The sequence below is a fragment of the Lissotriton vulgaris genome, chromosome 4_1 (genome assembly GCF_964263255.1).
Source record: "Lissotriton vulgaris chromosome 4_1, aLisVul1.2, whole genome shotgun sequence".
NCBI classification, from domain to species: domain Eukaryota; kingdom Metazoa; phylum Chordata; class Amphibia; order Caudata; family Salamandridae; genus Lissotriton; species Lissotriton vulgaris.
In genome coordinates, this window is record NC_141691.1 from 1087704326 (window position 1) to 1087726363 (window position 22038).

General features: G+C 49.6%; 1 protein-coding gene across 2 annotated transcripts in view; it reads left to right on the top strand.

Annotated features, from left to right (window-relative positions):
* Positions 1-22038, top strand: part of LOC147722897 (TGF-beta receptor type-1-like) — a 1593949-nt gene that overhangs the window by 1405012 nt on the left and 166899 nt on the right. The window lies entirely within an intron of this gene.

Here is a 22038-nt window from a genome sequence, read left to right on the forward strand (position 1 = left end):
GGGGATCACTTGGCACTTCTTCGAGTGGAAGTTACGGCCCTCTTGGCCAAGGGAGCCATCAAGCGCGTTCCTGGGCCAGAAGTAGGGAGTGGTTGTTATTCCCACTACTTTCTGGTACCCAAGAAGGGCAAAGGGGCCTACGCCCTATCTTGGACCTGCGGAACGTCAACGGCTTCCTCCGGCAGGAGAAGTTTAAGATGCTGACACTAGCTCAGGTCCTAGCTGCCCTGGACCCAGGAGACTAAATGGTAGCGTTGGACTTGCAGGATGCTTATTTTCATATCCCCGTCCTGCCGGCCCACCGGCGTTACCTGCGGTTCACAGTAGGCCACGAGCACTTTCAGTTTGCCGTGCTCCCCTTCGACCTTATCAGCGCCCCACAGGTGTTCACGAAAGGGATGGCGGTGGTCGTAGCTCATCTGCGCAGGTTAGGGGTTTCAGTCTTCCCCCTACCTCGACGACTGGTTGTTGAAGGCGGGCTCGCCCCAGACAGTCGTCAGCCACCTCCAGACTACGGCCAACCTCCTGCACCTGCTGGGGTTCTCCATCAATGTGCCGAAGTCACACCTGTGTCCCTCTCAGAAGCTCCTCTTCATCGGAGCGGTTCTGGACTCGGCGCAGTTTCGGGTTTATCCTCCCGAGCTTCGGGTTCGGGATATTCAGGCTCTGATTCCGATTTTTCAGCTGTTATCCCGAGTCTCGGTCAGGTTGACGCTGTGGCTTCTGGGGCTGATGGCCTCCTGCATCCTTCTGGTGAATCACGCCAGGTGGCGGATGCGGGCTCTGCAATGGGACCTGAAGTTTCAATGGGCCCAGCATCAGGGCAATCTTGATCTCGGACGGCACTGCAAGACAGTTGCAGTGGTGTCTCACGGACCGCGATTGGGTCAGCAGCAGATCCCTCTCCCTACCCCACCCGGAGCACGTAGTTGTGACGGACGCGTCGCTCCAGGGCTGGAAAGGCCACATGGGAGAGGCGGAGATCAGAGGCCTCTGATCTCTGGCAGAGTCCCGGCTCCACATCAACCTTCTGGAGCTGCGGGCGATCCGGCTTGCGCTGAAGGCATTCCTCCCCTCTGTCCGGGGGAGTGTAGTGCAGTTGTTCAGACAACACCACCGCCATGTGGTACTGCAACAAACAGGGCGGGGTGGGGTCGTGGACCCTATGCCAGGAGGCTCTGCGCCTCTGGCAGTGGCTGGAACATCAGGGCGTGACCCTGGTGGTTCAACACCTGGCAGGTTCCCTGAACGCCAGGGCGGACGAACTCCGCCGTCGGTGCATGATGGATCACGAGTGGCGCAAGGCCTCTTTCAGCAGTGGGGAGAGCCTTGGTTAGATCTATTCGCCACAGAAGAAAACGTGCAATGTCATCAGTTCTGCGTGTTGGAATTTCCAAGGCGGCACTCGCTCGGAGACGCTTTTCGTCGCGATTGGAGCTGTGGTGTTTTGTACGCCTTTCCGCCTATACCACTTCTGCCCAGATTGCTGAAGATCAGGCGCGACCGGGCCCAAGTTATCCGTGTGGCTCCGGGCTGGGCACGAAGATACTGGTGTCCCGAGCTACTCAGGATGTCTGTCGATCCCCCGATTCGTCTGCCTCTTCAGGAGGACCTTCTGTCGCAGCAGCAGGGGACGGTCCTCCACCCGAACCTGTCCAGCCTCCACCTCCATGCTTGGAAATTGAGCGGCGACAGTTGAGGTCATTTGACTTGCCTCCTGAAGTTTGTGATGTGATTCTGGCAGCCAGGCGTCCCTCCACAAAGTCGGTATACGCCTGCAGGTGTAACAAGTTTGTGGCATGGTGCACAGCAAAGGCTGTGGATCCCCTTTCTGCCCCTCTTTCTGAGGTTCTCCTCTTCCTTCTCTCTCTTGCCCAGCAGGGTTCTGCTCTGGGCACTATCAAGCGCTACCTTTCTGCCTTTTCCGCCTTCTTAAGGCTACCTGATCAGCCTTCTTTGTTCAAGTCCCCGGTTGTTAATAGATTCTTAAAGGGCATCACTCATTTGTTTCCCCCTGTTCCTTTTGTGATGCCTCAGTTGGACTTGAACCTTGTACTTACTTTTCTGATGTGCGCTCCCTTCGAGCCACTTCATAGCTGTCCTCTCCGTCTTCTTACTTTGAAGACTGCTTTCCTGGTTGCCATCACCTCTGCCAGGAGAGTGAGTGAACTCCAGCCTCTTTCATCCAAGCCTCCCTTCCTTTCTGTCCATCCAGACAAGGTTGTGTTGCGGACAAGACCCTCTTTTCTGCCCAAGGTAGTCACAGCTTCCACATCGGGCAGTCCATCACCTTGTCCACCTTCTTTCCGCCTCCGCATCCCTCTAAAGAGGAAGAGCGGCTCCACCGTCTGGACCCAAAACGTGCGCTCTGTTTCTATTTGGATCGCACACGCCAGTTCCGGGTGGATGACCAACTCTTTGTTGGTTACGTGGGCGCTAAGAAGGGATGGGCGGTGCACAAACGGACCATCTCTCGGTGGGTCATGTTGTGCATCAAGGCATGCTACTCTTTGGCTAAGAAGGTGTGCCTCCTCTTGGGCGGAGGGCCCATTGCACTCGGGCCACGGCGGCTACTACTGCCCTGGACCGGGGAGTCCCCTTGCAGGACATCTGTCAGGCAGCTACGTGGACCTCGCTGCACACGTTCGCAGGACACTACTGCCTGGACATCCAAGTCCGGAGGGATGGCTTCTTTGGCCGTTCCATCCTCCAGGACTTTCTGGTGTGATTATTGGTTCGCAGACCCACCACCGGCTTTGGTATTGCAGGGGTATCTATTCTAAGGTAGGGAATCTAATACTAACCTGTTTCTTTCAGATGCACAAGTTACTTACCTTAGGTAACGATATATCTGTAAGAAACAGTAGTTGGTATTAGATTCCTTACCGCCCCATCCATCCTTCCCGTTCTGCAAACCAATATCTAGGGTTAAGGTCATCCCCTTTCAGGGCCCTAGTTTCATGGCACCAGTGTTGGTTTTTATCATGGCTCTGCGTTTCTGGCGCGGAAAAGCTGTGTATAAGAACTGAGGTCAGCGCGCGAGGGCGGCGTCTAAGTACTCCGGCGACATCATCCTGGCACCAACGACGCCGACAGACGCGGAGCCGCAGACGACGCCCACTGACGCGCAGGGGTACTGCTACGCAAAAGTTTCCGGATCCAGTCTGACGCCTGAGGATATTTTAAGGTAGGGAATCTAATATTAACTGCCGTTTCTTACAGATATATTGTTACCGAAGGTAAGTAACTTGTGTATCGCTGGCCTTGCATATGGAAATATGCCTCACTGATCAAAGGGAGTCTGGTGCTTTGGTCGCTACCACGAAGTTGGGGTCACTGCCATTCAGGACTCAGGACACAGTTACACATGTGGGATTGGCTTGTGATGTCACTGACCATGTCATGAATGATGTAAAATGTGAATGGGTGAATGTAAGACATTGTTCTGCATTCTGTCCATCACCTGTGTTTTTTGCAATTTTCACCCCGAGTGGGCTGGGTATACTCAGACGTGAGTCCCAGGCTCTCCACATCACTGGAGTCAAGCTATCCAGGTTGAAGAAGGCTGATAACCAGAAACCGGTCCTTGGATGCTTGATTCTGGTTAGGAAAGACATGGCTTGGTAGTTCGGGCTGGACTTTTCCCATGAGGCACAGGGTCAAGGCTGATTTGCATATAGCCAGTATCTGACCTAGGGTGGTGTGGAGTTCAAAAGAACGATGGATTTAGGCCCAGATCTTTGTACTGGGGTGAATGTAAGACATTGTTTTGCATTCTGTCCATCACCTGTGTTTTTTGTAAAATGTGATGTCATCAGCAGTACATTGTGGGGGCGCGAGTTATAGTTAGCTCAACTAACTATAACGGGGGAATATCTATGGTTTTGTATGAGTGAAATGTCCAACTAACTATAACGTCCCTGAAAACTATGGTTTTTTTCAGTTAATGTATATATATATATATATATGATTTTTTTATGCCTCCTATATCAGGTATCTCTATAGTAAGTCCATATCTCTGCCTCTCTTATGGAGGAGTGTGTTTTTGCTCATATTTTTGCGCTGTCACTCATGTCCTAGAGAGACTTCTACATGTTCGTTGCTCCCCCCTGAAGATTCTACGTTGGATAGTCTGGTACAGCTACTCTCGCAAAGTGTTCCTCTTACCGTGTGTAGTCTGTGGCCTTAACTGCTGTTATTGCTTGCAAGTTTTTAAAGCTACTGGTTGGTGCTCTGTGCATTACTTGCTTCTATGGCTAGGGGATTTGGCTCAGAGGTCTTAGCTATTGTCTTTCGCCCTCCGCCCGTTTTCTTGGGCTGGTTTACATTAGGGGAGCGATGTAGTATTCTGTTTTTATGGAGCGTCATTCCCAGCTCGTTTTATTCTTCTACCATGGTATCTTTCTCCCATTTTTTTAGGTCTCGCCTTCGCAGCGCGCATGCGCTGCATAGGAGAGACCTGTAGCCATCGATAGCCTTTTTCATGCTGAAACGTGCACGCGTTCCATTGCCTTCAATGGCAACGCGAGCACGTGTGGCGATTTCCTTGCAGGAGCACACTTTGGCAACATATGTTTTTGTAATTAACTTACAAACACATGGTGCCCCTGGCTCACTCCCGCAAGATAATCGCGCATGCCTCCTCCTCTCTCCCTCCCCCCCCCCTGCTGCCTGTGTGAGGCGCCTGGCGCGCAGCTTTTTATTCTCAGTCAGCTTTGGTAAAGTCAGCGCGTTTATATTTTCGTATCTCGCACAGAATCCTCTTCGACCGGACGTTGACTCTGGTAACATTGAAGTTAGTGGGACCTCTCGCACACTGCTCCTTTAATTCTCGTTCCCACAGAATTGACTCCAGTTACCTTGAAGCTAGTGGGACCACGAGCGCACTGCTTCTTTAATTCTCGTTCCCACAGGCACTGAATGCTTATTAAACAGCGTCATACGGCTGCAAGCAGAAAAAGTGTTTTTCGTCACTTCGCCCCAACTCAATCCGTCATTACCTACAGCGACCAAATATGCCTTTGATATGTGCAACTGTAATAATGTGCTCTGCCCTTGAAGTGCGGGTATAGGTAGTCGACCATTATTGTGAAACTTGCTCGACATTAGGAGGAACACTGGGGGAGTAAGCAGTAAATCACGCATGGGGAAACAAACCAAGCCCCCTCCTCTATCCCTCCCCCCCTCCCCCCATTGCTGCCAGCACGATGCACCTGGCGCGCGGCTTGTTATTCTCAGTCGGCTTTGGTAAAGTCAGCGCGTGTATATTTTCGTATCGCGCACAGAAACCTCTTCGACAGGACGTTGACTCCGGTAACATTGAAGCTAGTGGGACCTTGCGCGCACTGCTCCTTTAATGCATCATTACCTGCAGCGGCCAAGTAAGCCATTGATATGTGCAACTGTAATAATGTGCTCTGCCCCTTGAAGTGCGGGTATAGGTAGTCTGCCATTATTGTGGAAATTGCTGGACGTTAGGAGGAACATTCTGGGGGAATAAGAGAGGGTAGCTACATACCGTTACAGAAACAGATTGCTAAAACTGCGTCGATGCCGGTTACTCCACTGGGCCTCTGTAGTTAATATCAGTTTACTTCATCGATGTGTGTTTTTCCAATCCTTACTCAACCTGCTTACGAGCTGTCACTTTTGCCCGGAAATTGAATCTGCAATACTGGGAATAGTGTAAAAACACAACATGGCAACTTGTGCATTTATTTGTTTTAACGGCAGCATAGGTTTCAGTCAGACGTGCATGAGCATGTTTAATGACTATACATAAAGGTGGGTGTCATCAACGTCACAACCCACCTCAGCGTCTTCTGGCCTCTTTTTATTTATTGTTCATCAACGTCACAACCCACCCCAGCTTCTTCTGATCTCTTTTTATTGGTCATCAACTTCACAACCCACCCCATCTTTTTCTGGCCTCTCTTTAAACCGATCATGCTAGAAAGTCTCAGAGAAGTTCTACTGCTTGTTCAGGAGATGGGCTGGGTGTGATTGCTGGTTTACCATTTCCCCTTCTTTATGAAAGCCAGCAGTGGTATGAAAGCTGGCACAGTGTTTCAGGATATAGTTTTGAGAAAGTCAGCCGATTTGTTTTAAATCTGCCATTCTGCGCACTGGTCCCAGAAAAGTGAACTGTAGTAAAACATTTTCCACCTGATAGGTATCCTTTGGACTATAGCAATGAGGTCTAAATGGAGACATTTATGCCATAAACAGCTTTGTGAATCCGGGCCTATTTGTTTTACATGGGCCTACGGAAAGGGTCTAGCATATTTATTTGCACGTTTACCTTCTTGACAGGGTGTAGCTTGTCCTTCTGCACTTTATTTTACTTTATTCTGCTCGAGCACTTTCCAAGTGATTTGCAGTATCCTTGCCACTTTGCAAAGATATTACTTTACATTTTCGAAATTTAGCCCACTGAAATAAAAACAAACTTTTTTTTCAATTCTGTTTATTAGTTTTTAAAACATAAAACAACATTAAAGGGAGACAAAATATAAAGATGTACATGGAATGGAGCTTTGAGTCAGGAAAATCATAATAGCAAACAAATACGGTGGTGTATACTTTGATTCGCAAGCGTAAGCAACAATAACAGTTCGTCTTCGAGGTAGGTACATTTGCTTAGTAACGAGGCACATCATCAATAGGCAAACATGCACATTACGGATCAAGTTAGGAATTCCCATAGAGGGTGCGAGCGTGATGTGAGTAATCATAGACGTAGTGTGGGCTGACAGTCTATCTAGGTTGTGTGTGTCACCTGAAGGGACAGATATTCAGGCGTGAATCCGATGTATTACTGTGAATAAGCCCTAGTGGGGCATTCATTGGTAGGCAATACTAGGCATTCTCCAGCGTCAGTGGAAGTACAGGTATCTCCCTCCCCTGGGCTGTCCCTCTCGTCTGTCTGGGCTAGTAGATAGCTGGTTAAGGGACCCCATATGTCCCTGAGTTGACTTGCAATCGGTAATAGTTCAGTGAAAGTTGCGTGCTGTTCCTGACTATAAGTCATGTCGGCTAACCACTCCTTGAATTTAGGGGCTCTGCCACGCCCCCAGCGACACGCTATGCGCCGCTTTGCCAAGAGCAGTGCAATATCTAAGAATTTCCTGCAGGATTTAGGAATGCGCGGCGTGTATCCGAGCAGCATAAGCAGTGGGTCAAGAGACATGGACTCCCCTGTCATGGCCACTAGGGCGTCATGCACCTGTTGCCAATAGAGGCGAATAGGAGGGCACTCCCAGGCAAGATGCAGGAAGCCTGCGTGTTCTGCGCGGCAACGCTCACATCTGTCGTTATCTGTCAGTCTGAACTTATGTTTCTTAACCGGAGTGCAGTATAGCCGTTGTAGGAACTTATAATGTATTATTTTAAGTCTACTGCTGCCTGATATTTGAGCCGTACGGGCACAGCAGTATTGCCATTGTTCGTCACTGAGTTCAATCGCTAAGTCTGCGTCCCAGTGTAGTCGGGCCCTAGTTCCAGGAGCCGGGACATTCGCCCTCAGATGTCGGTACAACCCAGATACTAGGTGTGAGCCGTCTTGTGAGCAGAGCATGTAGTGCAGTGGAGGTGTGTTTTCAGGTTCACTAGGGAATTCAGGTAGGATGTCCTTCATCCCTTGGCGTAAGCGTAGATAGTAGAATACACCAAGTGGAGTGCGGGCATGGGAGGAGAAGAGTAGCTCAGCGCTCTTGAACATCCCGTCTGAAAAAAGGTCGCCCCAACAGGCGATCTTTACTCGGTCGCATAGTAGCTGGAAGCCTCGTTCCTGCAGGAGTGCAAGGTTAGGATGATATGTCAGTGGCAACTGTGAAGACTATAGTAGACGGCAAGAGAGTCGCTTAGCTATGCGGCACCAGGCATCCAGAGTGCATGAGACGGAGGTAAGCGGTGTCATAATAGATGATTCCGAGCAATGGAGCAGTCCGTTGAGTGGGAGGGGATGAACAATCTAGTCCTCCACTGCAAATTGTGGCATGAAGGGGGTAGGAATCATCCAATGGTAAGCACAGTGTGCTTGCGCGCTGAGGTAGTAGGTCTCAAAATCAGGGACATCAAAGCCACCTTTGTCGTATGGTTGTGTCAATATGGACCATTTAAGCCTCTGAGTTTTTCCCCCCCCAGAACAAGCGGCACAGCTCTGACCTTAATGTTTTAAAAAAGAAAGCACCTGGATAATAAGGTATGTTGAGGAAGAGGTAAAGAAATTGAGGTAGGACAATCATTTTGATGAGGGAAGCCCTACCAGCCATGGAGAGCGGGAGAGCAATCCAGCGGTTCACCGATGAGGTGAGTTTCGTGATTGCCACGCCGTAGTTGGAACGAAGCGTTTCGTCTTTGTCACGCGAGATCTGTATCCCTAGATAACGTAAGTCTGACCTGCACCACTCGAGAGGGTAGTCGAGGGGGAAGTCGGTAACTGCATCCATGAGCGGATAAAATTGCGATTTGGCCCAATTTATGTGCACTCCAGACATCCTGCCGAATAGGACGAATTCCCTAAGTAAAGGATTGAGGTTCAAGGCTGGATGTTTGACAAAGAGTGTCATATCATCAGCGTACAAGGACACATCAATCTGACACTGAAAACATCGGATAGCACCATCGCGATGCAGCTGTCGGAGCCTGCAGGCAAGAGGCTCCACAGCGATCGCGAACAGGAGTGGGGATAGTGGGCACCCTTGGCGGGTACCTCTAGTGATGGCAATAGAGTGCGGGAGGCAACCGTTGATGAGGACCTTCGCCGTGGGCTGCGTATAGAGCAACTGTACCCAGGAAATAAACAACTTGGGGAATCCCATGTTAGCCAGGACAGTGAAGAGATAAGATTCAAAAAGGGGGTGGTGATGAATAGAGTGTCTGAATTAAGCAGACCACTCTTACCCAGTCAAGAGATCAGGGCTTGATCCATCACCATTATTTAGCTCACTGCATCACCCCAGTTCAGAACCTGGCTATATGCAAATTAGTCTGACCCAGTGCCTCATGGGAACAGGGCAGACCAAACTACTAAGCCAATTCTTCACCGGAAAGGAGACAAGCTTCTGGGGACCGGTTTCTGGCATTTCAGCCGTCGTCGGCCCGGCTTGCTTGAATCCTGGTGGAAAACAATGTACGTAGATTGTGAGAAGTGGAGCGGCCCAAAACAAATCCAGATTGATCGGGTAGGACAATTCTGGTCATTAAAAGGGATAATCTGGTCGCCAGTATCTTCGCAAGTATTTTAACATCGCAGTTCAAGAGGGAGAGCGGGCGGTAGGAGTCGCATGAACTGGGGGTTTTGCCGGGTTTCAGAAGCGAGGTGATGACGACCCCTCGCATGGAACAGGGGAGGGCACCGTCAGCCAGCGATTCCTCGAAGACCTCGCGTAGGACAGGGGCCATGATATCAATGTAAGTTTTGTAAAATTCGGCCGGGACCCCGTCCAGTCCGGGTGCCTTCCCTTTTTTGAGGGACATAATGGCCTCACGGACTTCATCCGATTCAAAAGGGGCAGCTAGGAAGGCCCTGTCGTCATCACTAATCCAGCAAAGGGCTACATCACCTAAGAAGTCACTATAAGGTACATCAGCAGTCGTGGCTGTGGTGTAGAGAGTACTGTAATGAGCGACGAAGGAAGAGAGTATATCGTCCGTGTTTCTGATAGGGTGCCCCTGGTCATCCGCAAACTCTAAAATCGTGTTGTGATCGTGCGGGGTGCGCGTGAACACGGCCAGTGCCCTACCAGGTCTGTCCCCTTCGCAGTATTTCCTAGCCTGCCAGTACTTCCCCCTGAATTTAGCTTCCCTGTCGGCCTCTTCTTCATATTTTGTCAGCTTATCTCTAAACTCCGCGTGAATAGTGGCACTGTCCTCTTTCACCATTCGGGTTTCTAAGGCCCTTAGCTCACCCTCGAGCATGTTGATAGTGCGTTGAATGTCCCAAAGGACCCCAAAGCTTTTAGATAGGCAATATCCCCTGATCGTAACTTTAAATGCCTCCCATATACACTCGACCGAGTCTACAGAACCCTTGTTTCTAGGGAAGTAAGCAGCTATTTCTTCTCCTAGTTCTGTGCGAAATACAGCATCCAGTAGGGCAGTAGGCTGTAACCGCCATCTCGGCCTAGGGGTGTCCCAACCTGGCACCTGCATGCGCATCAGAACAGGGCTGTGATCGGAATATGTCCTCAATAAGTGTTGTATTTTCCCCACTCCAGTAGATATCTCCCTGGTCGTAAGGAAGTAATCGAGCCGTGCCCACGTGCCTGTCTGAGAGGTGAAATGTGTGCCCTCCCTCCGAGAGTGATGTAAAGACCTTCATATGTCCACTAACCCGCCCTCCAATATCACATCTCCCAGTGTTTCCCTGGATCTGGGCTTGTAGTGTATCGCCCCATCTGCTCTATCAAGGTGCGGCTGTAGAACTAAGTTAAAGTCACCCCCCCCCCCCGATAACGTGTTGGGACCCTACATCTACAATTTTACCCCAGAGCGTAGTGAAGAAAGATGGCATATCAATGTTAGGTGCGTAGCAGTTAGCGAAGGCGACAGTATCATGTCCCAGCCACCCCCATAACAAGGCGAAGCGCCCCTCCTTATCTGTTAACTTGCCGTGCATTTGGAATGGTACATTGCGTCTAACGAGGATTGCAACCCCCCGCGCATATGTAGAATAAGAGGAAAATGCACCGGCGCTAGCCCATTTACCGGCAAAGGCAACTCGTGTTTGTGGAGATAAATGGCTTTCCTGTAACATGACAATATGAACTTGATGGCGATTTAAGTAAGCAAGCACATTTCGACATTTTTTTGCGTTATTGAGCCCTCTGATATTCCACGACATGCAGTTCAATTGTGCATTAGTTCTCAGATCAGCCATAGTCCGTGACACAGCATACCCTTGATGCCCACCCCTACGTATACAGCAACACCTTTCCGAAACAACTGATACAGACTGTCATAACTCTCCGTTACTCTTTTGTCCGTTCCATGCATCGAACTCCCCTCCCCAACAGAACACAACCCCCCACCCACCACTGCATCCCAATCATGACAGCAGCCGCCAATCCCTCCCTCCCGGTCCCCCTCCCCCCGCAACATCCACAACTTAGTGACATGAATGGGGTATACCCGTGGGGGAAACAACATCGAGGGCACACAGCCACTTCTCCCTCCGGTGGCTTCCAGAACTGTACCGCCCTCGGTGGAGGCCGTGTCAGGAGTTGTGGTCCCTGGAATAAGTTATCACTGAAGTGTTCATGTAGTCCCATTCGACATCATACTGTCCGAGCCCTCTGAGATTGCATAGTATGGGCAAGCCCATCAGTTCTGGAGTACAGTAGACTGAGTCCTACAGGCATCCATTGATTAGTGCTCATCGGCTGACGCGGCTGGGTCAGCTTCGGGGTCCGCTTCAGCATCCTGGCCATTCCTCTGTGCCCTGCGGATCGTCTTTAAGAAGTCCTCTGCCTTTTGTGGATTTGTGAAAAATCGATGTTTTCCCTGGTGCGTCACCCGCAGCCTCGCCGGGTAGAGTAGGGCATACTCGAGCTGGGCTTCCCGTAGTTTCTTTTTCACCGCAATGAATTTGCGCCTCTCCTCCTGTACCATAGGAGTGAAGTCAGGATAAATGGAAAATGTAATTCCGTTATAGTGCAGATTCTGTTGTGTCCGAGCTGCTCTTAAGGCTACATCACGATCGCGATAGTTCAACAATCGAGTGATGATCGGCCTAGGCGGCAGGCTGGGTTTGGGGACGGGGGCCAGGGATCTGTGCGCCCGTTCAACGATGAATTGTGGAGAGAATGCATCTTCCCCCACCGATCCCTTGAGGAGCTTTTCCATATATAGTTCAATCTTGCCAGTGGCTGTGGACTCCGGAATTCCCGTGACGCGGATGTTGTTGCGTCGACTACGGGCTTCCAAGTCCTCGTTCTTGGCTGCTATAATTCGTAGGAGGTTATCCATACGGGCAAGTTGTGAGGTATGAGAAGCGGTGAGGTCGTCATTGTCAGAGATCCGTTGTTCCGTTTTAGTGATCCGTTCCTCGTGTTGATCGACCTTGCGCACTAAAGCGTCCATCCTGGAGGACATCTTGTCAACTTTCTTCACCACCGTAGCGAATCCCTGCCTCATTTCTTGAAACAGGTGATGTAGATCCAGCTCCCTGGGGGGAGTAGCAGTAGTAGGAGGAGAAGCGGAACTAGGACCCGGCTCGGTAGGAGTCGTCCTAGTCCCTCGTTTAGCACTGTCGAAATTGATTTTGGTCTGGCGGTTCTCAGGGCGCACCATCTTGTCACTGCGCCCTTCACCCCACCCCGCCACCAGGCCCGCCGATTCTGGTACGGGCGCCTCCCAGCCAGGTAGGGCGTCACGTCGCAATTCGATCCACTGCAAGCCGGGCTCCTTTTATGTGACACACCGGGCGTCCCCAGGCGATGGAAAGAGGCCCCACCACTCCAGGCGAATACACAGTGTAATATGTCCACCCCAGCAGCAGATAGAAAACTAACGACGACGAGCAGAGGCCACCTGCGAGGTATTGTCAAAAGAATGCCGCTTTCGTTGGCACTTGAAGTGGGCAATTCTCATATAGCAGCAACACTCGTAGGTAACACCTTAGTAGATACTTGGGACTGCAGAGGCAGGCAGCAACTTGTAGGATAGTCTGTGGCGGGAGTAGTCCCTACCTGTGGACGGGGATGAGGCCTATGGAATCGCTAGCCGCGAGCTCCGAGCTCAGGCAGCCAGGCAGATGTAGTGCACCAGGGAGGGGCAGGATCACACGTCGCTCCCTCTGCCCTCCCGACCGTCAGCAGCCGTGTAGGCCAAGGGTAATGCACGCGCCCCGGTGGAGGCCCAGCGGGCCGAAGGGCGACGGGCGCAACCCCGGTCCCCCCGCCTGCCACTCGGCAGGGTACCAAGTCGTGGCCACAGGCAAGGTCGAGCGTGTCCCGCCACTCCCCCACCGCGAGCTGCGTTCACACAGGGTCTCCGGTGGAAGTCCGCTCACACGCTGAGGCGTCAGAGGTCCGGGCAGCCGAGTAGGCCTTCCTCCTCCGCGCGGGTCTCGGCTGGAGTCTCCTCGTCTGGCCGCAGGAGCCGCCCCGGTTGGCCGGCAATAGCAATTATGCAGGGGCAGGAGGGTGGTATGGATGCCAGAGAGCCAGTCGTGTTGGGCTGATGATATGGCCAGGGGGCGGTATTACCCCGGGCGCCGAAATCGTGTGGCGCGGGAGAGGCCCGCCACCTTGTATCAAGCACCGGTTTCAAGTGCCAGTCCGCAGCCGGCCTCCTCACCTCGCCAGCTCCAGGGGCACCACCGGCCAATTTCTCGGGTCCGATCTCTCCGCACCAGGCGCCGCCAGAGTACTGCAATTTGGGTCGATTGTGGAGGGTCGTCTCACGCATCAATTAAGCTGTGGTAGTGGGATACTACTCCTCAGCAGTACAGGATAGTGGCAGGATTACTGTTCCAGGGATCGTAAACCACGTAACTAGGCGGCCATTCCGTAGGCGCGCCCTCTAGCGCCCCCAACAAAAACAAACTTAGCTAGAACACGCACCACATACTAATGTGGATTCCTGTTTTGGCATAGGTTTTTAATTCATATGCTGCATGTCTCAAAGCAGAGCACGGGCCCCTGATTTGCTGCTTTGGTAGGTCCCAGTTGGAGCCAGAGGTCATTGGAATTGTTGGCGCGTGACAGGCTTACACCGCAGCACTTCTCGAAAGCCATCTGTTGTGTTGTGGAACCACACGGGCTTCAGGAACCTTCCTTCTGAATGCAGTGCTCACTTGATAACAGGGACTCCCAGAATGGAGCCGTCGGACATCAATAACTCATGCTTCTGAAATAATTGGCAAAGTGCGGAGCACAAAGGAATGGACTGCATAAATTGTGCTGGGGTAGGAGCATACATTATTTATCTGCTCTAAATTGTGCAGATGTGGTGTTGTCTCCCTCCTGCCCTTTCTTGTGCTGTATTAGGATTGGGTGCAGCCTGGTAGTGCTTATTTGCGAGGGCATATTTTGCACTCATAATGTTTTGCAGAAGTTTCTGAATAAGGCTAAACTATGATTTTTTTTTTGCATATGAATCTTTCAAGGACGCACATTTCCGCATACAATTCAACATTATTAAAATACAAATACGTTGCATTTAAGTACATAAATTAGGGTCATTAGTGCTATTTGTTATCTGCATCAACTTCTGCTATGAATGTATTTTAGCGGTGGTGCGTCATCTCTGCTACTTTGTATTCACATAATTTGGCCAGGTAATATTTTACATCGGTAGTTGCCTTTGGTCAAACTTTCACTTTTTATGTTTGTAGTTCGTCAAAAAAGTCCCATATCAGCTTACAACTAGTTTTAGATGTGCTGTAGTGACTGCAGTTTAGAATTAAAGAGTTAAAAGTACAGGACAAGATTAATTTACAAACCATGAAGGTTTATTTAAAATGTAGATACCATTGCAGCAAGCAAAAAGGCAAATGGTTAGTCAAATCAATTATTTCTCAGTCAATCGTAAAATAATTATAAAATCATAAAGACTGCCTTTAAAACTGCTATGAAATTATTATAAGTATAAATCACTATAAACATTGTCATGAAGCCTGCCTTCAATGAATATGGTAAGCATTCTCCTACAATATTAGTACGGAGTAAATAAACACATTAACTTGGAGTTTGCTCAATAAGTGCACCCAAGAAGGTCTTGGTTACATCTCAAATACAGTGCATTATATATCTTTGCAAACAGAAGAAGCTTACTATCAACGTTCTGTGATACACAATTCCAATGGTATAACAGAAAACACATCATATGAACAAGCATTGGCATAGCCAATAGGTCGCGCCTTTGGGATATTATAAGTGTTTAGCCATGCAACCCTTGATGTTGATGCACCAAGGATATTGTGCTGCATTATTAAATACTTATAAGGTCCCAAAGCCGAGACCTATTGGCTATGCCAATGCTTGTTTTGTTCAGTTGTGGATTTCAGTTCCGTACAGGGTTTTACACAATGTTTCTGGTGGGATGTCTTCTTCCTCACCTCCCTTCCTGTCAGCCGGTCTGTTTCTCTTCTTTTTCTTATATCAGATTGGAGAGCCTAGTCAGGAGCTTTGTGGGATCGGTTTGCAGACTCCCCTCTGGTAATGATATTGTGTGGCTATCTCATTCAAAGGTAAGAAATCCACAACTAGACATCTCTATCAGATCAATAAGTTACTTACCTTTGGTAACTCCTTGTCTGATGGAGAGAAGATCTAGCTGTAGATTCCTTACTGCCCCACTCATCTTCCCGCTCTGCAAACTGATTCTTATTTTCTTTCCAGATTCTTTCTATGCACTCTTGTGCCTTTCAATGATAAAAGGAGACAACATAAATGTAAACATTTTCCAAAAAGAGCGTTCTTTTCTGATGGATACATCTGCCAGTGGATTCCTCACCTTGTGAATATCCCCTGCCCCAGCAACATTCGGAATCTTTTGTAGCTCTGCACGCCAACAAGGACGTAGATGATGTCACAAAGGCACGACTACGCCTGCGACCTTGCTGACGTCACTGGACCCAGAAAAGAGCCTCGACAGCGTGATGTCAGTTTTCTTTTTTCCGCGCCGTCGATGCCAACGGTTTTTGGGACTCTCCGTAGCTTGTTACTTTGTGTTTCCAGTTGTTTCCTGTTCTCTCTTTTTCTCTCTTCTCAAAGATGTCGTCGAGAAAATCAAGTTTTAAGCCTTGCAGGGAGTGAGGTGGACATATGTCCATAACCGATCCACACGACGATTGTGTATGGTGTTTGTCATGGGACCATGATGTCGAGGATTGTTCTTCCTGCAGGAAGATGAACCCGAAGGCTCTGAAAGAAAGGGAAGCCAAGCTGTTAATGGCGAACGTTCGTAAAGAGAAGAGAGGTCGGAGGAAATCGAAGGCCAGGTCGAGGTTGAGATCGGGATCAGAGTCGAAGTCGACGTCCGGTCATGTTTCAAAGTCCAAGAAACATAAGAAGACGAGGCATGACTCTCTGCTCCGATCGGCGGAAGCTCAGTCGTCGACCTCGAAGGATCCTCGACATTGGAAGGACTATATATCTCCCTCTCCATCCCCGGTGAGAGTTATTGCTCCAGTGGATTAACTGGCGCAGTCACCGGCGCGGTCTGCGGAGCAGTCACCGGCACCGAATCCTTCTCCGGCACCGAATCCTTCTCCTTCTTCGGAGCATTCTTTAGTTCCTGTGGGACAAGGTGCCTGTACCTGAAAGGCCATCGACTCCGGTGGATACACCGTCGGCGCCGGCAGGGTCGAATCCGATGACTCCTATGCCTATGCCAGGCGAGTACTCTCCATTTCCTGGTCCAGGGCAAGATCCAACGCATTACCTTAATGCGATGTAGGGAGTCTTTGCGAGGGCAATGTACCCCTCTGGTGCACCTTCGTTTCCCATGGGTCCTATGGCATTCAATGTGGGAGTACCACAAGCTTATGCTCCAGCTCCGTTCATGCCATTTCTACCTGCCGCTCCTTCATGGCATTTTACGGCGCCGAGAACGTCAATGCCAACGTTGATTCCTCCATCTCCGCCGCCGTCAGCGCAGCCTCCCTCGACTTCGAAGGCGCCGCTGGATCCGAGTTCGATGCCGGTTCCGAATCCGAATCCGTCTGATCCGTGTATGACTCAGTTGGCCCCGAAGGTGAGGTCCAGACGTGAGGCAAAAAGGTTGTTGGAGGATCAGCATTATATAGAAAAAGAGATGGAGGAAGGAGAGCATCGTGAGTCTGAAGACCTTTTTGAAGATCTAAGAGATGAAAGTGGTTTGTAACTATCTTCAGAATGGCAACTTTCACCTCCTTCTTATGTTCCTTCCAAGGATGTGGTTCCTTACCATGTTGTAATTCGTAAGGCTGCTGAACTTTTGGACTTGCAACTCCCTACAACAGAATTGAAGTCTAATATTCTGAAGGAGGTGCTTCATTCTCCTTCTACAGTCATTGAGCCTTTGCGTCCATTTAATGAAGTTATTACAGAGCCAATTTTGGATGTTTGGCAAAAACCCTTTTCTGCTCCTGCAGTTTCGAGGTCAGTTGCCAGGCGATATAGGATGGCTCCAGATGATCCGGAGTTTTTATCTTCTCATCCTGCGCCTGAGAGTTTGGTTATTCAAGCTGCATGCTCAGCTGGAGCTTTTCCGCAGACTCCTGGTGATAGAGAGTCTAAGAGACTGGATCAGACTGCTAAAAAGGTATTTTCATCAGCTTCTATGGCTCTCAAATCCACCAATGCGACTTGCCTTTTGGGCAGGTATATCCATACTTAAATGGATTCTGCAAGTTAATTGGCCCCAAAGTTGTCAGAGGAAGACAGAAAGCACTTTGATGAAGTCTTGTCTGACTCTCAGGCAGCTGCAAAGCAGGTGATTCAGAGTGGACTTGATACAGCGGACTCTGTAGCCAGAGGATAATGGGGTCTTCGGGTGCATCTAGGAGGAATGCATGGCTTAAATCTTCTGAATTTTCGCAAGATGTCCAGGCAACTCTTTTGGACCTTCCATTTGACTGTCAGGTCTCTTTGGAAAGAAGGCGGATGCAGCCTTGGAGAGGTTTAGGGATAGCAAGGCTACGGCTAAGTCTCTGGGGCTTGAGACACCGTCTAGGGGTTCTTCTTATTGAAGGTACAGGGGCTTTGAAAGGTCGTCCTTTCGGACCTACAAGCAGCCTCAGCAGCAGCAGCAGAACACCCTATATAAATCTTATAGGGGCAGGAACAGAGGTCGCCCACGAGGTCGTCAGCCCTCCTCCTCCTCCTCCTCCTCCTCTACCTCTCCCCCTCTTACCACAGCAAAGCAGCCCTAGATTAAGCATTCTGGATCATGCTGGTCCTGTCGGGGGTCGGCTTACCCATTTTCTACATGATTGGGAATCAGTCACTTCGGACCTTTGGGTTCTAGATCTTGTAGAAAATGGGTATGCTCTTCCCTTTCGGGAATTTCCTCCAAATTACCCTCCTTGCCAAGGGGCTTGCTCGGAGGACCACCTTCTTCTCCTACAGGAAGAAGTCCTGACTTTGTTGAGAAAAGGCTCGATAGAGGTGGTTCCAGAGCAGGAAAGGGGTCTGGGATGCTACTCCCGGTATTCCCTGATGCCCAAGAAGGATGGCAGGTTATGTCCAATCCTGGATCTCAGGATCTTGAATCTTTTTCTGAAGCAAGAAAAGTTCAAGATGCTCACCCTGGCACAGGTTCTTCAAGCGCTGCAGCAAGAGGACTGGATGGTGTTGATCGACTTGCAGGACGCGTATTTTCATATCCCGATCCTGAAGTCGTAAAGGAAGTATCTCCGTTCCACGGTAGGGTCGCAACATTATCAGTTTGCGGTCCTTCCATTTGGACTTACTACTGCACCTCGAGTCTTCAACAAGGTGATGGCAGTGGTGGCAGCTCATCTCAGAAGATCGGGGATTCCAGTTTTCCCCTATCTGGACGACTGGCTCATCAAAGCAGAGTCTCCAGAGAGGGTTTGTCATCATCTGCAAGTAACAACCCATCTGTTGTACAGATTGGGTTTCTCGATAAATGTGCCCAAGTCTCACCTGGTACCCTCTCAGCACAACCTATTAATAGGGGCAGTACTGGATACTACTGTCTGTCGAGGATTCCCTCCACCTCAAAGGATTCTCGACATTCAGGAAATGATTCCCTTGTTTTACAATGGAGCGGTTGTTCCAGTCCTGAAGGTCCTTTGCCTGCTCAGTCTGTTTGCTTCTTGCATTCTGTTGGTCAACCATGCACGCTGGTACATGAGGGCGCTCCAATGGTGCCTCCGCAGGCAGTGGTATCAACACAACGATCTCAGGGAGTCGATCAGGATCTCCAGAGAGGCTGCTGCTGATCTGTCTTGGTGGAGCGTGGAGGGCAATCTGTCTCAAGGAAAGCCCTTCCATCTTCTTCCTCCATCGGTGGCCACAGTGATTACGGATGCATCCACTCTAGGGTGGGGTGCTCATCTGGGGGATCTAGAGATCAAGGGTCTTTGGTCTCCAGAGGAGAGGTTGCTTCATATCAACCTTCTAGAGTTGCGGGCGATACATTTGGCTCTCAAGGCCTTCCTCCCTTCCCATCGTGGTAAGTCAGTGCAAGTCCTGACGGACAACACTACCGCGATGTGGTATGGCAACAAGCAGGGAGGAGTGGGGTCGCAATGTCTCTGCAGAGAGGCTCTGCGACTTTGGTCCTGCGTTCAGGACCATCAGATTTGTCTGATGGCAAATCATCTGGCCGGAGTTCTGAAAGTATGTGCAGACAGTCTCAGTCGGCAGTTCTCTGCAGACCACAAGTGGAGGCTTCATCCGGAGGTGGTTCGTCACGTCTTCCGGACGTGGGGAATTCCTCGGGTGGACCTGTTTGCCACTCTCGAAAGCTCACTGCCCGCCACTCTGCAGTCTCCAGTGTCCGATGTGGGGAGCGTCGGAGGACGTGTTTCAGTTGAGTTGGGGCTCACAACTCCTTTACGCGTTTCCTCCCATACCCTTAATTCCTCTGGTTCTGAGGAAGATTCGCCAAGACCGGGACCAAGTTATATTTATCGCCCCGGATTGGCCAAGAAGGGTGTGGTACACAGATCTTCTCCACCTCTTCTCGTGCCCGCCGCTCCTTCTCCCTCTCAGGGCAGACCTCCTCTCGCAGTCGCAGAGGCAGGTTCTACACCCCCATCTCCAGAGCTTACACCTTCATGCCTGGAGATTGAACGGGGCAATCTGAATTCTTTCTCTCTCCCGCCTGATGTGGTGGATGTTATTTTATCGGCCTGGTGGCATTCCACCAAGTCAATTTATTCTTACAGGTGGGCCAAATTTGTTTCATGGTGTGGAAAGAAAATCTATTGATCCCTTAAGGGCCCGTTTATCCAACATACTTAAGTTTGCTCTTTCTCTAGCCCAGCAGGGTTTTGCTGTGGCTACTGTAAAAGGTTATTTATTGGCCTGGTCGGCATTCCTTTGTTTGCTGGACCAGCCGTCTTTGTTAAGTCACCTATTGTTTTACGTTTTATTAAGGGTCTTACTAACAAATTTCCTCCTACTCCATTTATTGTGCCTCAATGGGACTTAAATCTTGTTTAAACATTCTCGATGGGTTCACCTTTTGAACCTTTGCACAAGTGTCCCATGAAAATACTGTCTTTTAAGACTGTTTTTCTTGTTGCAATTACCTCTGCAAGGAGGGTAAGTGAGCTACAAGCTCTGAGTTCGAAACCCCCATTCTGGACCATTCATGCTGAAAGAATGGTACTCAGGACCAGGGCTGCTTTTCTGCCTAAGGTGATAACTCCTTTCCATCTAGGGCAGTACATTACCCTTTCTTTCTTCTATCCTCCCCCTCACCCTTCCAAGGAGGAGGAGCGGCTTTACAGTCTGGACCCTAAGAGGGCGGTGAGCTTTTACCTCGATAGGACTAAAGACTATTGTTTGGACGACAAGCTCTTTGTTGGATTTGCTGGCTGCAGGAAAGGAAGAGCGGTGCACAAGCGCACTTTCCAGATGGATTATCTTGTGTATCAAGATCTGCTATGCCCTGGCTGGTAAGGAACCTCCAGAGGGTATAAGAGCCCTTTCTACTAGAGCAAAGTCTTCTACTTCTGCTTTGTCTAGGGGTGTACCTGTAGAGTACATTTGTAGAGTGGCAACTTGGGCCTCCCTCCACACTTTCGCGAAGCATTACTGCTTATATTCCAAAGTGAGTAGGGATGGTCACTTTGCGTGTTCTGCCCTTCAGGATTTCTTGGCATAGGGGAGTGGACACCCTCCTCCGGGAGTGGGGACTGCTGTGGGATTCTATTCACAAGGTGAGGAATCCACTGGCAGATGTAACCATCAGAAGAACAAGTTACTTACCTTCGTTAACGCTTTTTCTGGTGGATACAGTATCTGCCTGTGGATTCCTCACTGACCCTCCCGCCTCCCCGTTTGTCCACTCTTCTATACCTGCAATCTTGTTATGTCATGGTTGTTTCTTCCAATGGAAATGTTTAATTGTTAATGCTTTTTGCATTGATTTCACACTGTGTGTTGGTTTGAATACTGTGTATACTGTACCTATTTATGTTGGTCCGTCCGTGTGCCTCGGGAGCACGGAAAAAAGGGCGGAACTGACGTCATCAGGCCGACGAGGCTCTCTTATGGGTCCAGTGACATCAGCAAGGTCGCGAGCGGAGTCGTGCCCTTGTGACGTCGTCTACGACCTCGTCAGCGTGGAGAGCTACAAAAGTTTCCGAATGTTTCTGGCGCAGGGATATTCACAAGGTGAGGAATCCACATGCAGATACTGTATCCACCAGAAAAAACGTTACCAAAAGTAAGTAACTTGTTCGTTATGCACACTGTTTCCATAGCAGTTCCTAGACGTGGCTCTGCGTTTTAGAGTGGGAAGTAGTCTCAGAAGAAACGGACATCAGCACATCGAGGGAGGGCTTATATGGGCTCTATCTACATCACATTCGGTGGGCGATGTCGTCTAAGAATCGATTGTTAGGCTCTACCGACGCGCAGAAAGGTACAGCTGTAGAAAAGTTTCCGAATCCAATCTGGTGACTGGAGATAATTCAAAAGTAAGGAATCTGCATCTAGATCTGGTCTCTACCATATAAGATAGAAGGTAAATAACGTATTCGTTAGCCCTCGTCCAAAGTCTCTTGCTGCTACTCAGTGTGTTTTTGTTATTACCCAAAAATGTTTTTACTCAGACTCTGAACTCCATATTGGAAAGTTTTCTCCTTTTACTGCAAGACCACCAAAGTGCATTGCATAGTATTTTACTCACCATTTTCAATAAACATTTCCCTGTTTAAATACACATTTACAGACTATCTGCACCAGAGTAAACGAAATATAAGAAATAATCGGTAACGTGCATGATAGCCCAGAAAAGCTATTTTGAGGTCCCTATGACACTTAAAAACCACCCAGACTTAGGTCATGTGATTTATCATGCCTTCGACACTGATGTCATCATTGGACCATATTACACACTTTATGT